Here is a 16829-nt window from a genome sequence, read left to right as displayed (position 1 = left end):
ACACCTGTTCCCTCCAAAAAAGAGTAATAACATTACAAATTGCTTCACCTTCTTTCTCTATCAATCATATTACATTCCCTTTACTTGTTTTAAATGTCACTGTTTTTCTATGAAATCTGGCATTTCATCCTCTCCTATAGCTCTAGCACGCTTACACATTTTACTCACTTCGTTAATATACAAAAACCTATAACACTTTGTGTTTTTCCATGTTCTACAATAGGAAAATATTGCCCTTTCCTCTGGATCTCTCTTTCCAGATCTGGACCTTGAGTTAGATGAAGCTCACTCTGGCATCAGCTATTTCTGAAATTCTTGATTTGCCTCTTAAACCAGATTGTTAAGATCTGTATGCCTCAGTATGCACAGTAATTCCTAGTTATCACAGAAACATTTATATCCTCATTCCTGCACTAAATCAGTACAGATGCAGCCTGATTGCTATTCAGATCACTACTGACTATTAGTTTTGTCTGAGAACCAAGACGATTGTGGAGATATAAAGGATTCTTGCTGTGGGCTGAACAAGTTCCTATGGCCTCTGTTCTGAAAAGATAATGGCACCGTCATTGTTATACCACTGAAACTGTGCCAAGAGCACTTTAGAAAACACAAAACACCACCATGCAGGGGAATATATTTCCTTCACAGTTATCACTTAAAACTCAACTAGCTAGCCTCTGTTTAGCATAGAGTCTGTTAGTTATCTATCACCCCTTCCATATGTATAAGCAAATAGAAGAAGCTAAACAAAACACTTAACTTGTAATTTGTATATGTGTAACTTGTAATTCCTACTTGTAAGTCAGAATAGGTAAATGTGGCTTACTTTATCAGTCGGGGTGGGGTGGGGGTGGGGAGCAGAAGAATGAAAGAATAAAAGAACTGACCTATTGAGAGATGTTGTTGGTTCTCATGGATTATGTGGAACCGATGGAAATGTAAAATGCCAAGCATGCATGATCTCCATAGTATGGTGGCACTTTAGGTATTGTTGCTTCAGATCTGTTACTCTGCTGCTGCCTCCCCCCACCCCCAAGTCTTTCCCACTGCCTGGGACTTGGAAATTGACTTAAAGAGAACTCCTAGATTCTGGGCCCTAGTTTTGCTTGCTGCCATATCTTTTTATTTTAGAACCTAAAGCAAATTTCCCCTATTACTATTAGGGTTGCTGCTGGATGCACTTCCCATTCTTCTTCCTCTTATTATATCCAGCAAATCTCAGGTCAAGCTTCTAAAACCCCTTCAACAGACACGCAGAAATTAAAGCAAACCATAGGCTCGTGCATGCGTGCGTGTGTGTGTGTATTTATGTATGTATGTATATATGTATATAAAATTCTTCCTCAGCGACGGCTTCCAGGACTATATGCCATTTCAGCTCACACAAAGGCAATCACATTTCATTGTGAAGACATAGTTCCTTTCACTAAACTGCTGTAATTCAGCAAATCTGAACAGCACCTTCCATAATTCCCAGTCAGAATGGCTGAGAATTATGAGGGTTGGGAAATAGTAGCCAGGTCATCCTCATCAAAAGGAAAACAACTGGTAAATCATATGCAGATGATAATAAATGCTTCTAGTCTCTGTACTGACCTCAACACTAAGAGACAACACAGGGCATAGGATCATCCTCAAACTGTGGATTTCACCCCTCAGGAGAAGAATAGAAATGTTCCCAAAAATTGACTGAGAATATCCCCAATCACCAACTCTCAGAATCATTTAAATTCAATTTCAATATACCGCATCTCATCCAGACTGCCATGTGGTCCAGGCAGAACCAAACAGAGATCCAGAAATCCTTGAAGAAGACAGAAAAGAGAAATAGACCTGGTTATCATCTGCACAGAGATGACACATTACTCTAGTAACTCTGACGATGATACCCAGGAGACTCATAAAAATGTTAAATGACATGGGGGATAAGATCAAGCTCTGTGTAACCTGACAGTTTAAAAAGTAAGAGTAGAGCAGAAGTCCTCAGTACTACTTCCTGAAACCTATTTTTGAAGTAGGAGTGGAAGCCAGCTCCCAACTCTTGAAGACTGTTCAGAAGACTACTATGATGATAATGTCAAAAGCAGCTGAGATATCCAGGAGCATGAGGAGGAAAAGATTATTCCACATACCTCCTCATCCTCCACATTCCAGGACCTTCCCCACCACTTTCTCTCCCATCTCTCCACCCCACATACATAATCTCTTTTCTTTTTCTTCTATCATTACTTTTTGTGCTCCTTTTTCTGTATGCCATCAGTGGTACAGAGCATTCACAACTTGACCTCTTCCCAGAATTTCCTTCTACCATTCACTAACATACGAAGAGGCCAACCACCTACTCTACTAATATCAGATCTTTCAGGACAATTCTAAAAAATTGCTTTTAAACAGCATAAACCAGTGCAACTTGCTGAGCAGTGATGTCACATAGGCATATTGTGGCATGTCCATTATTGCCCACAGCACCACATTCTTGACCAGCTACAGCTTATGAGTGGTTTTCAAGGGCAGCCCCATGTAAAGCATATTGCAATTGTCCATTGTTGAGGTGACTAGGGCATGAGTGACCAGCTGAATGGCCTCACTGGTGCACTAGATGAATCTGTACAAAGGCCTTCTTGGCCACAGCTGCCACCTCTTCAAGCAGGACCTGTGAATCCAAGATGTCCTCCAAATTGTACATCAGTCTTGAATGAAGTGCAGCCTCTTCCCAGACTAAAAATATAAAATTCACAGGACCATAGTGCCCAAATATCCACAGGCACACTTGGTCTTATCAGGATTCAGCCTGTTGTTGCACAGCCTCCAGACACTAGGACAGGACATCAATAGCATACTTGCACAGTCTGGGATCAAGATATATAACTGATGATATCACAACCCAAACCAATGGATGAACTCACCCAGTGGTTTCATGTAGATGTTGAACAAGAGAGGGGAAAACATCAAGGCCTGCAGCAACCCACAAATGAGGGGTGGTGGACATGATCCCTCTCTCCTCCCCGTCAACACCAACTGAAACCAACCACAAAGAAAGGAGAACCACTGTAACATGGTATCCCCCACTCACAAGCCCTGCAGCCAGTTAAGAAGGATACCATGATCTATGGTATTAAAAGCCACTGAGAGATCAAGGATGAGTGCCCCACCCAACCCCAGCAGTGTCAAAGTTCATTGACAGGCATGATCAATGCCATCTCAGTACCATATCCTGGCCTAGAACTTGACTGAAACAGGTCCAGATAATCTTTCCTCCAGGACCCTTGGGAGTTGTTGCTTGATCATATTCCCTAAAAAGCAAAAGGGATCACCCCTTCTCTCAAAGAAGCTACACTATCACATGGACCCAAGCACAGGTCACCTTCTAGGCAGCTTTAACAACCCAGGACCTGGATCTAATAAACAGGTTGCTGAGCTCACAGACTGAAGGATCCTTCTATTTCAACAGGAGTCACAGAATCACTTATTCCATATAACCCACAAGACATGCCCCAGGCATTTCAACTGGGCTCGCCCAACTGGAATCCAACTCTGAATGAATCTGAGTAATGCTATCTGCCAGACAGCTAGAACATTCTTCACAGTGGCCCAAATGGTGTCCCTGTGACTCCTTGGAAAAACCAATGTGTATAAAATAAAACCAAATCACAATGTGTATCCCAGAAGAAGCCACATAGGGGAAATATAGTCCATCTGTTATTGCTTTTGCCAATCCAACACTCTCTTCATTGCTAACAGTCTTGAAACAGAAATAGAAGAAAGCAAACTGGATGTCAGAACAAACCACGGAAATTACCAAAAAAAGAAGAGAAGCCATAGCTAAGAAACACAAACATCTCAGAAGGAACTTAATGAAGGGTTTTTGTCAAGCTCAGCCCAAGAACAATGAAGAGTCAGTCCATTCAAACTACAGTTCTTTATTTGCTCATACTGTATAGACAGAATCTTGCCAGAGTAAGCTACTCTAACTAACCCAAGAGGAAATAACCTGGGAGACTCTAGGGCGGGACTATCCTGAACCTCTTCGTTTTCCCCCCATTGCCTCCCAGACTGTGCCTCCACTTATCTCCTCCACCTCCTTGGAATGTGCTCCCTCCTTCCTGAGAACCAGCAGCACCACTGAAATCCACCACTGTTTTAGAGAGCTGTTAGAAGAAACAGGAAGCAGTGTTACAGCTAAATCTGTAAAGACATCAAAAGGGAAACAGACACAGAAAAACAAGGAAAGTCTTCCAAAAGATCTTTGGATTCAGAAGGAGGATCCTACCTTGAACTGTACACTAAAGGACACCAATGGACAGACAGTAACTGATTCAAGATGATCAAACAACAATGGAAGGAGTATACTGAAATACTGTACAGAAGAGGTATTCCAGGACGCCTTAGAAGATAGTCCATACTTAGAAGAACCTCTAGTACTAGAAGGTGAAATTAGATCAGCATTCTGGTCATTACCAAGTTGGAAAGCTATAGGAATTGATGGAATATCTGCAGAAATATGGCAAGCAACAGAAGAAGAATCAGTAAAGGTTCTAACCAATCTATGCCAGCAAATATGGAGAATAAAAGATAACTCTACATACCAATTCCAAAGAAAGGAGATTTAATAGACTGTGCAAATTTTTGTACAATATCCTCATTATCCTCACAAGAAAAATAATGCTTAGGATCATTTAATGCAGATTAGAGCCCTACCTGGAAAGGGACATGCCAGATGTTTAAGCCAGCTTTAGAAAAGGCTGAGGAACACAGGACATTACTGCTGATGCACATTGGAAAGCCACAGAATACCAAAAAGAAGACAATTTGTGCTTCATTTGGTTATAGAAAAGCCTTCAATTGTGTTGGTTATGTCAAGCTGTGGAATATATTTAGAAAAATGGAAATCCCAGAACATCTCATTATTATTATCTACTGACAGAACTTGTTGAAACAGACTGGCTCCAGATTGGCAAAGGAGTGAGACAAGGCTGAATATTCTCCTCCTATTTATTCAACATATATGCAAGAATATATATTAAGGTAAGCTGGACTGGAAGAAGATGAGTGTGGTTTAAAAATTGGAGGAAGAAACACCAGTAACCTATGCTATGGTGATGACATTACTCTGATAGCTGAAAATGCAAATGATCTGCAAGCTCTAGTAATAAAAGTCAAGGAGCACAGTGAAAAATGGAACTAAGATTAAATATAAAGACTATGCTAATGACAACAAATATAGTAACCAGTCTTGGAAATGTCAATGAAGATACTGAAGAGGTAGATAGCTTCTGCCTGACTATTAAAAATAAAGGGACAAGCAGTCACGGAATACACCACAGAGTAGAACTTGGTAAAGTAGCTATGAAGCCCTTGGAAAATATATTCAGATGAGGGGATGTGTCTATACCTACATAGATCAGAATCATGCAGGCAATGGTATTCCCCTGACACTCTATGGAAGCAAAAGTTGGACTTTGAAGAAGCAGGATAGAAAGAGTATTGATGGTTTTGAAATTTGGAGAAATTTGAAGAAAACTGCTGAGAATACCATGGACAGCCAAACAAATCAATCCAGAATTCTCACTCAAAGCACAAATGACCAGGCTCAGATTATCATATTTCAGACACAAAATACAAAGACTTAGCTCCCTGTAATGCTGGGAAATGCAGGGGGAAAGACAAGAGGAAAAGCAACAGCAAAAGGGATGGACTCAATTACAGTGGCATGGGCGATGACCATTGGAAGACCTGAGGAACCAGATGGGGATAGACTATCCAGGAGAAAATCTATCTAGGCAATCGTAACAGTTGACACAAAACCTGGTGGCACATAAGCAGTCAGTTAATCAATCAATCAATCAATCAATCAATCAAGATGAATAAATATATTATGGAAAATGACAAGAAGCATGTATTTAGTTTTATAGCCAAATACCGTAAAACCACCAAGAGTCCCTCCTATGGGAGGAGATAGGCGGTGACAAACTTGATAAATAAATAAATAAATAAGATACGTTATTAATTATATTTCTATTTCTGGTGACTTACATAACAGGATTATTACAGCACTCACTCTTTTTCATATAATAATCTAATTAAAAATTACAATTAAAAAGAAAAAACTAATACAAACTAAAAAAGAAAAAATAGAAAGTGCAGAAAAGAAGAAAAAACAGTAAGAAAAATAGAAAAGAAAGAAAAAATAAGAATATAGTAAAGAAAAAGAAAAGAAATATATAAAGACTTCCCCCTTTATCACAAGTATAAACAATTTTAGTAACTTATCACCTTCTCTTAAAATACAATGACCTCTTCTTCCCATATTTCATCTCTTAAAAGCCTCGTTGTTCAGTCCTGGTCAGCAAAAGTCCATCAAGGGTTATCAGAGATAACAATATATCTATTTTAACCTTGATCAAATAAACCAACTTTATATTCCCTTTTACTTTTAACAATCTTGATCTTTAATCCCTTCAAATGTCCTAGACCTTGATTTCTTTTCATTTTTTCTTTGTCCCTTACACAAAATCCTTCAAAACTTTAACAAATTTCTTTGGTAAAGCCACCATAGGAAAATTATCCAGGTCACTCTTTTGGTCTGTTATTTGTTTATTCCTTTTAATTATTAAGACATCAGCCGGTTTCATTTGTATATCCAATATAGCATCTTTTTCCATATCATTCTTGTAGCCTTTCATTTTTATATCCATTTTCAAATCCATCTCAGTCTTGTTCGATAAAACTTGTTCCTCTTCCACAGCATCTTTTAAACACAGTCTGTCTATAATTATGACACTCTTCAAGTTAACTTCTGGGTCCACTGTTCACAAATATTCTTCAATACATCCAATGTTAAAGTATTTTGCTCCATTCTGTATTAGTCAAATTTAAGTGTTCTTCTCCTTTAATTGTAATCTTTAGTTCCTTCTGGTTCCCTCTACTGTCCAACCTTCAAAGTCCCATCCATTCATGTTTTTTTTAAGAATTCAAAACAAGAGCATTTTCCCACAGGAAGGATTCTTATAATTAATTTCAAAATCTTTTTTCAAATCCATCTGGACCCTTAGTCCATTTGTTTGTAACTTTCCAAAATCAATGTTCCAATCTCCCTTTTGCTGTTTATTAAAAAAAAAAAGAATTTTTTTTAAATTCCTTAAACTTGTATTTAAAACTTCTTTTGCTAAGGATTGAAGGAGACTCACCTGGTACTATAAAACTTGTCGACTGAAAGGTTCTTAATTTATTTATTTATTATTTTATTTTTATCCCTTTATTATTTTTTTATAAATAACTCAAGGCAGCGAACATAAAAGCAGTTAAGCAATTTCCAAAAATGATTAAGAAATGAGGCTCAGAGAACTTTATGTCCATATAGGCTGCATTATGGCTGTGAGCTTGATTGAAATCCCTTGACTCCCAGCCCCTCAACTCATGAGCCAACCACAAAAAAAATCAGTTCCTGAAGTCTACTCATGAGAAGTAGCTGCCTGGAGTACAAGTGGGCAATCTCATGATCTTTCCTTTTTCTGGAGAGACTTTGCGGGCCAGAATTTGCTGTCAGCTGCCAATCTCCTCCACTATGCTGTTCCCGCCCCTTCAGGGACATCTAGATCACCATGACCCTTCACCGGAAAAGGATTATTACAGTACTCTCAAATATTAATATTAGCTGAATTGCATATACACCAAAGCAGACGAAGTGCACAAACAAAAAGACTGAACTTCTGGTCATCTTAAGTACCATTTTCTCTAAATTTCACACACACACGCATACACACACATACATTCATACAGTATTGAAATATATAAATGGCTTGTTGATGTAATATAATTCTACCCTATTTTTAAATTTTCCTGGAAAAACTTGAACACTATAAAATAGCATGAAATTTGCTACAATTCTGTATGTGTATGTGTATCTGAAATAAATATATTTTCATGTTCGTATTCCTCCAGTGGCTTATTGTTTAAAATAAAGTGGTTAACTGCACTGATTTTACTTTTTCAAAAGACCAGGACAGATGGATAGCATATTGTTATAAAATTATATATAACTTTCCTTTTATATTACATATTGCTTTCAGTTGCAGAGCACAGTATGGTTTGTTACGACCTCTTATACATACACATTTTCTCAGTGATAGCCAGCTGAGCCACCGGCATGCCTTGTAAATCCTTTTAATTAAAATGTCTTCTTTCACAAAGGTCATAATTTGGGGGAAGGGGGAGGAGAAATGGCTTCCTTGGTCATGTTTTTACATGCAAGCTTTCTCATGGCAAGTTTAACTCCCTAAGAGCTTTTATAGACAAATCATCATTAGAAAGCAGGCGAGACCTAGCTCCTATTAAATGTAATCAATTCCAAAAAACAATTCTTTCTTGATTAGTCTTCAGTTAAAAGAGGGGGGAAAAACATGATTCTGCAGTAGTTGGTTTAAATTGCAATTAAACTATTGCCAGTGATTACAGTGACCTCTTGTGGAGGTTTTCAAATAGTGTCCTTTTCCCCTTTTGTTGGGGAGGGGGGCTTCAGAATTAAAGCCAGTGTTTCTCAATTTGTTTCACACTTGGGCAAGGAAGACTTTGACTTTACCTTATACAAGTTATTCTCCAATCCCTAGAATTGAATTCTGGACATATCTATGCATCTATGCATTTTATTTTTAAATACCCATAAAGTAGGGTTACCTGGATGCATACCAATCACCCAGATTAAAACATAACATACACACACCATCCAAAAACATATAGACCTTGCAGCAAAACAGTGTGAACTCCCAACACCACTAAAATACAGGTTCTAAAATCCCTAAGAGAATAATGAAGTCCGTTCTTAGCCCCTAATGGAATATAATGTAAGCCTCCTTGTTGGACTGTTATTAAATGTCCATTGCTGATGAAAAAGCTCTCTTCCTTATGGCTGTAAAGGAATTTGGAGCTGACTTTGGGAAGGAAGAAATGAGTCACTAAGGGGGGACTTGCAGAAAAAATCACAGTGTCCTGAAAAAGAAAGAAGCCCTGCCTTGATTTTGTTCATAGAAAAACTTGGATAGGCTTTCCACTCTGAATTGATCATGGTGCCAGGTTTGTTTGTTTATTTATTTATTTAAATGTAAAGGCCACCTGACTCCAGATTACTCGGCTTACAGTTTAAAAAGTAAGCGGGAAAAAACACCATAAAACAGACTTCCCCCTTAAACATCCAGAAAAAAATAACAGTATGACAAAAACAACTGACATGCCCCCCCCCTCCCCCGGCTCCATGCTGGAGAGAACAAATGGGTCTTCAAAGGCTTTGGGGATTTCAAGGTGGGAGCCATAAGAATCTCTGGGGCGCAGGTGCTGCATCAGAGAAAGCATGCTTCCTCAGTCCTGATAGGTGAGCCTGTGTAATCGAAGGGACTTGGAGTGTGCCCACTCTACACGATCTTGCTGGATGATCAGAAACTACTGAAGGTAGGCAGTCCCTCAAATACCCTGAAGCAGATTGGTAACAGTGCAGCTTACAGGGTGGTAGTGACACATAGGCATACCACAGCATGCTCATCACTGCCTGCACTTGCACATTGTGGACCAGCTGTAGCTTCAAGTAGTCTCCAAGGATAGTCCCATGTAGAGCACATTGCAGTGGTCCATTTGCAACATGACTAGGGCATGAGTGACTGTCTGGGTCTCCCAACTGAGGAATTGGTACACCAGATGGATCTGTGCAAAGGCCCTCCTGGCCACAACTGCCACCTGCTTTTCAAGCAGGAGCTGTAAGTCCAGGATGACCTCAGTGTGCGCCAGTCTTGAATGCAAGACTAATGGCATCCAAGACAAAAATGGAAAGTCCCCAGATATAGGAGGACCAAATATCCACACTTGGTCTTGTCAGGATTGAACCTGAGCCTATTCTCCCTTTTCAGACCTGAACAGCCTCCAGACACTGAGACAGAACATTAACATCACCACCTTGGGATTGAGATGTATAATTGGATGACATCTGCATACTGATGATACCAGACACCAAACCAACAGATGACCTTACCCAATGGTTTCATGTAGATATAGAACAAGAAATCAATGTGAATAACACAACCTGTATCCCTAAAAACTAAAACCATGAATTTTTCTGCCAAAGCCTAGGTTCTGAGTACAACTGAGGTGAAGTTTTGTGATAATATCTCATGGACTGACACTCATTTCTGGATCATAATGATGAGCTTATGTTTCATTGGCTGTCACAATAACGTGAAGAAATTCCTTACCTTCATTCTTGCAGCATGACAACAATTTCCAGCAATTTTAACTCTTAAGGCTTTCATTATCTGCTGTCAGCATGGGAAAAACCCATCTTGCACTAATATTCCAATATTGAAGAACATCAATAATATAACCTGAACATTCCTATAAAATGACAAGCTTGACAGCAATTCCCTTTTGAGTGATCCTCTGATTGTCCTTAATTAGTTCATCAATTAGTTCATCAAACTTTCTCATGTGAAACTCATCAGTTCTTATCAGAATTCGTCCATTTTGTTTTTGATCACACAAATGAGCTCTTCACAGTTCACCATTTTTACATATTTTGGTCCTGACCTGCACAGTACTTACGTCAACACAGACATCACCATAAACAACCTGCATTTAGTGAGGAATTTCAATTGCAGTAACTCCTTCAGCAGTCAAAAATTCATCAATGAGTATTCACTGTAGGCTTCTACTTCATAAACAATAGCAGCATAACCTTTTCTTACAGCAACTTCCCACCAACTATGGTGAAAGACTGGTCGCTAAAAAATAAGTTAGATCTTCTAGTGCATTAATACTGCCATCTGTTGGTAATTTATAATGCTGGAGCATTACTTTTCATTCAACACTTGTACAATAAAGAATATTCCTGGTATTCCTGCCATGTCTTGAACTGGCCTATCTTGAAGGGATGACAAGTACGGAGAAAAGGAGATTCTATTTTAGATGAAATCTCATTTATATCCAGAAACAAATGGACATTTTGTTTCAACTTTTTTATTTTAATGTGATTTATATGGATCAAGGAACTTCAACAAATACTTCCTGCTGTTATAGTTGACTGTTAAATGTTTTATCTCCTACTCTGAATGTAAGAATTAAACTAGAATTTTTGCAATCATAGCCTATGGGCCACATGCAGCCATCCAAGTCATTTTCTGCAGCCTACAGTAATACTTGGAGTAGCTAAAAGCATTATAACTGATAGCCACAGGCTACATGTGGCCTTATGCTCCAATTTTGCAGCTTCTAGAGCTCCCCAAGATCATGTTACTGTAATCCAGCTGCCAGGTTTGAGCAGTCTGATATTTATTATATTCTTGAAAAGTAAAGTAATACTGACTTAACACACTTACTTTGCCTTGAATCAACTGCCCCATATCTCCCAAAAACAAAAAGCTTGGCTGAAAATTTCAGCCCAGTTCCCTCTGGTGACATTATTGTGACTTTTTCATTAATTTGTGTTTAAGCAAATACAAATATGTTTATAACTAAACATTCAAGCAGTTTTTTGGAGAAGCTCTGGTGATCATATCCAAGTATTTCAGGAGCTGCTGTGATCTCAGTCTAGATCAACCTTCACCAAATGAGTGCCTTCCAAACTGCAAATTCTGTAATGCTCCATTAATAGCTGGACTAAATTCACAGGATTGTATCTAAATACATCTGGAGGTACAGGAAAGACTGGTCTAGATAGTCATTGAAGAATTGTCTGGTTGTCACCTATTGAAGCTTCTTATCCAAGAAAGAAATCTTTGCAGTTAGCCACTAATTGCTGTAATCCTTTGAACAGAGCATCGTTCTCAGTCCCCAAGACTCAGCCAGCCAATCATTTTACTCAATGTTCTCAGTCACAAAGGGAAAGGTCAGTGAGAAATCTGGTTTGCTAAGCGGTAAATAGATATTGAGCATCCAAGTTTTGTAGCTCAGAAGATAAATTGTGGCATGCTGGGCATTAAGTGGGAAGAAATAAATAAGAGCGTGTGGGAACTTTGCTAACATGCCAAACCTAAGATATACGTGTGTCATTATTTAGATAAGATCCTTATTAGACAAACATTTATTGAAACACATACATTGTTTATTACAAAATATTTTATAGACCTTGACAGAACAGAAGAGGAGAAATTGTCATTAAAGGCTGACAGGTAGTACAAACCACATTTAAGTCTGATTTAATAAATGTAAATCACTGAGATGGCAGAAAAAGGAGAGCAAGACAAGGCTACTAATAGTTGAGAATTTAATTAGGAACTGAGCCTTTCTAAAAGGAGCACAGAAACAAAGCTTAAGAAGCTAGAGAAAGGAAAATTAAAGTGGCTCAGTAAATAAAATACTGAGAGAATAATATATAAAAGAGGAAGAAGGGAGAATAACAAATGGAAGAGAAGGAAGCAGACCAAAGAGGAAGGGAGTCATGCAAAGGATGTTTGTACATGAATTTGGGAAGGAGAAAATAACATGCTTAGCATGAAGCAATTTGGCAAGCATGTACACTTGAAAGAAAGAGGAATGGAGAAACCAAGTACACTGTGAAATAGACCAATTTCACGTATTGATTTGAATTAATATACCATCTTTTCCTACAATTCTGCTGCTAATCCAAGAAATGAGACCACAGGAAAAAAAGCTGTAGCCCACCAGTATTGCTGCAACTCCTAGTACCCCTGACCATTGGCTATGCTGGCTTGATATGTATTATCAGCTGTCTTGACAACATACTAGAAATATAGGCCATTTTTATACTGCAAGCTTATGGAACTCCTGGATTGCTATACCAGCTGGGTTTGGAGTTCAGGTGATCACTGACTACATTTCTGCTTCTGTCAGTTTTAAAGTATGACCTATTATCCTGTGCTGCTGCTTTAGAGAGGGAAGATAAAACAGTAAGATTTTATTGTGTAGCTATTTCCATCATTGTGATTTTGCAGTTCCAATTATTTGTTGCCATTAGTCCACTGGCATTGCTGAGATTTTAAAAAACATTTTCTGTGATTTTTACATATGAATATACGTAAAAACTGTTGGAAGACCTGAAGGGCCAAGTTAGGGACAGATCTGAATGGATAAAATCTATCTGTGTGGTCACTAAGAGCTAACACCAACTTGATGGCACTTAATTTTAAAAATGTGTAAAAACACCTTGTAGGATGGTGGTGTGACAATATTGAGTCACTTGAGTGAGTTGGGCAGCTATATAAATCATATAAATAAATAAAATATGTTTGAAAAGAAGTCCTAGGTAAGCCTTTCCCCAAATTGGTGATGTATTGGGACCACAAACCCCTGGTATTCCCAGTCACTACACTCATTTCCAATGTAGGCTACAGATTCTTGAAGTCCAATATTACTGGAAGTTGCAAAATTCCGTAAGACACCAAATTCTGTAATTTTTTGCTGCCATCTAATGGTTCAGAGTTTTCAGTCTATATCTGATAGCCCAGAGCGAGCAAGCAAGGATGCACACCAGTTTGAAGAATGCCAAGTGACCGTCTCAAGTCTTCAAGGCAAAATTTGATATCAGTCATTTTACTAGATAGGAAGTCAACATTCCAACTCGAACATAAAAACACACATTGGTGTAAGTCAGGGGTTCTCAACCTCAGCAACTTTAAGATGTGTGGACTTCAACTCCCAGAATTCCCCAGCCAGCAATCAGCATGTTGGCTGGGGAATTCTGGGAGTTGTACTCCACACATCTTAAAGTTGCTGAGGTTGAGAAACACTGGTGTAAGTTCATAAGTGGACAATAACAATCTTCTTAGTATTTAAAAACACCTGCTTATTTACATGCCAATTTTTTTATAGCATTAGAACAAAGAGTTGAGTTGCCATTTATTTGTGCTCTCACCTCAAAACCCCCTCCTGGTATCTTTGAAAACTGGACTACAGCAGACATTCTCAAGTGTGACTGTCTCAGCATATAGAAATTCTGCTGGGGCAAGGTCCACCTGTTAACTCTTGAAGAGGATGAATATAGTATTTTAATTCCTCAAGGCTAGTGTTCCTTTAGTTTTATTTTTCACTTATTTTTAAGCAGATTAGGTATTTATTATCTGTTTCACCAACAGCACATCCAAAAACTACAGCTATTCACCTGTGGTATTTTAGCTCCCAAGGCAATTAGCCTGTTCCTTTTCTTCTGTAGAGCATCCAAATGGGGGTTGATGTAAGAAAAATATCAGCTCTGTAATCTATCGCCAGACGCTGAGGGTGCCCAATTCCGGACTGCGAGATGGACCTTTAGTGGATACTAGGAAGGAATGAAGAGAAGCAGGGAGAAAGTAAATATTTTAGATTTAAAAAAACCAACCGAAACCCTCCTCCTCCGGGGCAGGAGTTAAGCAAGAGAACAAGACGTCCTGATCTGACCCCCAGCGAGAAAGTCTGCGGCGCGTCCCTGCTTTAGAGGCCTCCCAAGGTGTTTTTGTTGTTGCTCCTTAATGCAGGCGGCCTCGCTCGCTGCGCGTCAGACGTGAGCGAGATGCTCGTGTTCCAGGAACCTCTCCAGCGTCCCTACGTGAGAGAAAGCAGGCCGGCTCGCAAGCAGGGACAGATGACTCATGCTCCAAGTCAGCAAGGCTCTCCTTAACTCTTTCCCGCCAGCAGGAAAGACAGTGCCGCTCCAGGCAGGAGAGGAAGCGCGGAGGCTGTGGGGGCGCCGACGACGCAAAAGCGCGCGCGGGGGCGGGGGCATCTCTCTCTCTCTTGCGCCTTCCGTCGCCCCTGAGTTTGGCTTGAAAAACTTCTCCGGGCGGGTGCGAACGAAGCACCTGTCGCGGTAACAAGGGAGGCTGGAGCAAAATACTCGCAGGTTACTCTACTATTTTATTTATTTATTTTATTTATCTAATTTATCCCCGCCCGTCTCCTCCCGTCGGAGGCCTCTGGGCGGTTTACAACAATCGATTAAAATCATCACAGTAATACAAGAAGTAAAATACAGTAAAAAATACTATAAATAGAAATAAAGAATAAATTTATTATTTGGGAGGGAGACAACGGGGGACAACTCATTGTTAGTTATGGTTCATGGTTAATGGGGCTGGATTGCTAGGCAGAGGAAAATCTGCCTGAAAATTCCAAAACGTCTTGGCTGGTCTTCAGACAGTGCTGTGGCACTTGGATGGAGGGAGGAGGTCTCCTTCACGCTGCGCTGGAGACAAAACATGTTAGGCTGGTTCTGGGTTTAGCACGTTCCCTCAGAGGCATCGTATCGATGTGTGAGTTTGAAACACTAAGGTTTATCACAAGTGACAATGGGAAGCTTCACATCCTTGTTCGAATTATATAGGCTGTGAGTCAAAATGCAGTCAGTATGCAGTGGGATGTCCCCTCTTTTTCTTTCCTTATCTTAATGGTCACATTACACATGTTTAGCAGACACCATTTCTTTCCTATTGGCTTCCTCAGTCTGGTGCTTTTGAATAGGTCTGTGTGCCTTTTTGTCAGCTTTGACTCCTGGCAACTGCCTGGACTAGTCCTCACAATTTTCTTGGCAAGATTTTGGAAGTTGTTTGCCGTTGCCTCCTTCCAAAGGTGGAGAGAGAGAGAGATTGGCCCAGGGTCACCCAGCTGGCTTTGTGCCTAAAGCAGGACTAGAACTCATGGCCTCCCAGTTTCTAGCTTGATGCCTTAAGCCAGTGTTTCTCAACCTTGGCAACTTGAAGATTGTGGACTTTAACTCCCAGAATTCCCCAGCCAGCATGGCAAACACTGCCTTAACCACTACACCAAACTGGCTCTCCTTGAGTTATGTGGGAATATAAGTTTCCACAATTTAATGCCACTGGTCTTGAAGTTGGGAGAGGCTTCCAAGAGATCCTTTTTTCTTTACAGCCCACTTTTGGAAATTTTTTGGTAATAAATTATGGGAGGGGCAATCTTGTCAGCAAGATTGAGTTCAAAAATGAGCCAGATCAGTCTGGGGGCTGCTGGGAAAAATTTGTGGAAAGTGCTTCAAAGCACCCCTAGTAGTGAACCAGAATGTTTCCATTTCCTCCATTCTAAGACCCCTCCTGCCTCTGTCCTGGTCACGTGTCCCAGACCTGAGTTTATGTAACCCACTCTGTACTTCCAGTACACACATTGACACAAACCCAGATGCAATACCCATAGAAGAGCAACACATCTGCACCTGCACTGATCAAACCTCCATTACACACACACACAGAGGCGATACATATGCACCTATCCTGATTAGACCCTCATAAACACAAATACAGGAACAAGTATGCATGTACCCTTATCCCTGGGAAGAAAGTCTAAACACACAGAAATGGAGCACATTTGTTACAAAGAAGAAAATACAGATCCCTAATACGGCCACTGCTGATAAAAGGGGATGGAAAGAATTCCAGAAGGCATGTTTTGCATGTTTTCCCTTCCTTTACAGTATCTACCCCAGTTCTACACCTATCTGGAGTTTATGGTTTGAAGTTTGTTAGTCTGTTGTAACATGAATGTGTTGTGGTACTGTTAAATTAAATTATTGGTAGATGAGCCTCTGTGAACTTCAACTTGCAGCGACTATCAATTCTTTTCTGGTCTCATGGTAACATTTCAAACTCTATTTTGTGCCTCTGTGTAAATTCCTACATGAGAACACCCCCACCCCAAGTTACCTAAAATCTGTTTTTAAATGTAAAAATTATTTTTTAGGCATTTGGCTGTGCAAAACGTGGATGCTAAACTGGGTGATACCTTTTGGCAGGGGGAAAATGATGTTCTCAGCTATATAAAGCTTGGCAAGACTTTTTAGCTAATGTAGTTTGACCATCCAGTATGCTGATCTAACCTTGGTTATTTGCACTGAAAATATATGGATA

Source organism: Candoia aspera, chromosome 5 (genome assembly GCF_035149785.1).
Source record: "Candoia aspera isolate rCanAsp1 chromosome 5, rCanAsp1.hap2, whole genome shotgun sequence".
NCBI classification, from domain to species: domain Eukaryota; kingdom Metazoa; phylum Chordata; class Lepidosauria; order Squamata; family Boidae; genus Candoia; species Candoia aspera.
This window is presented reverse-complemented; position numbering follows the sequence as displayed.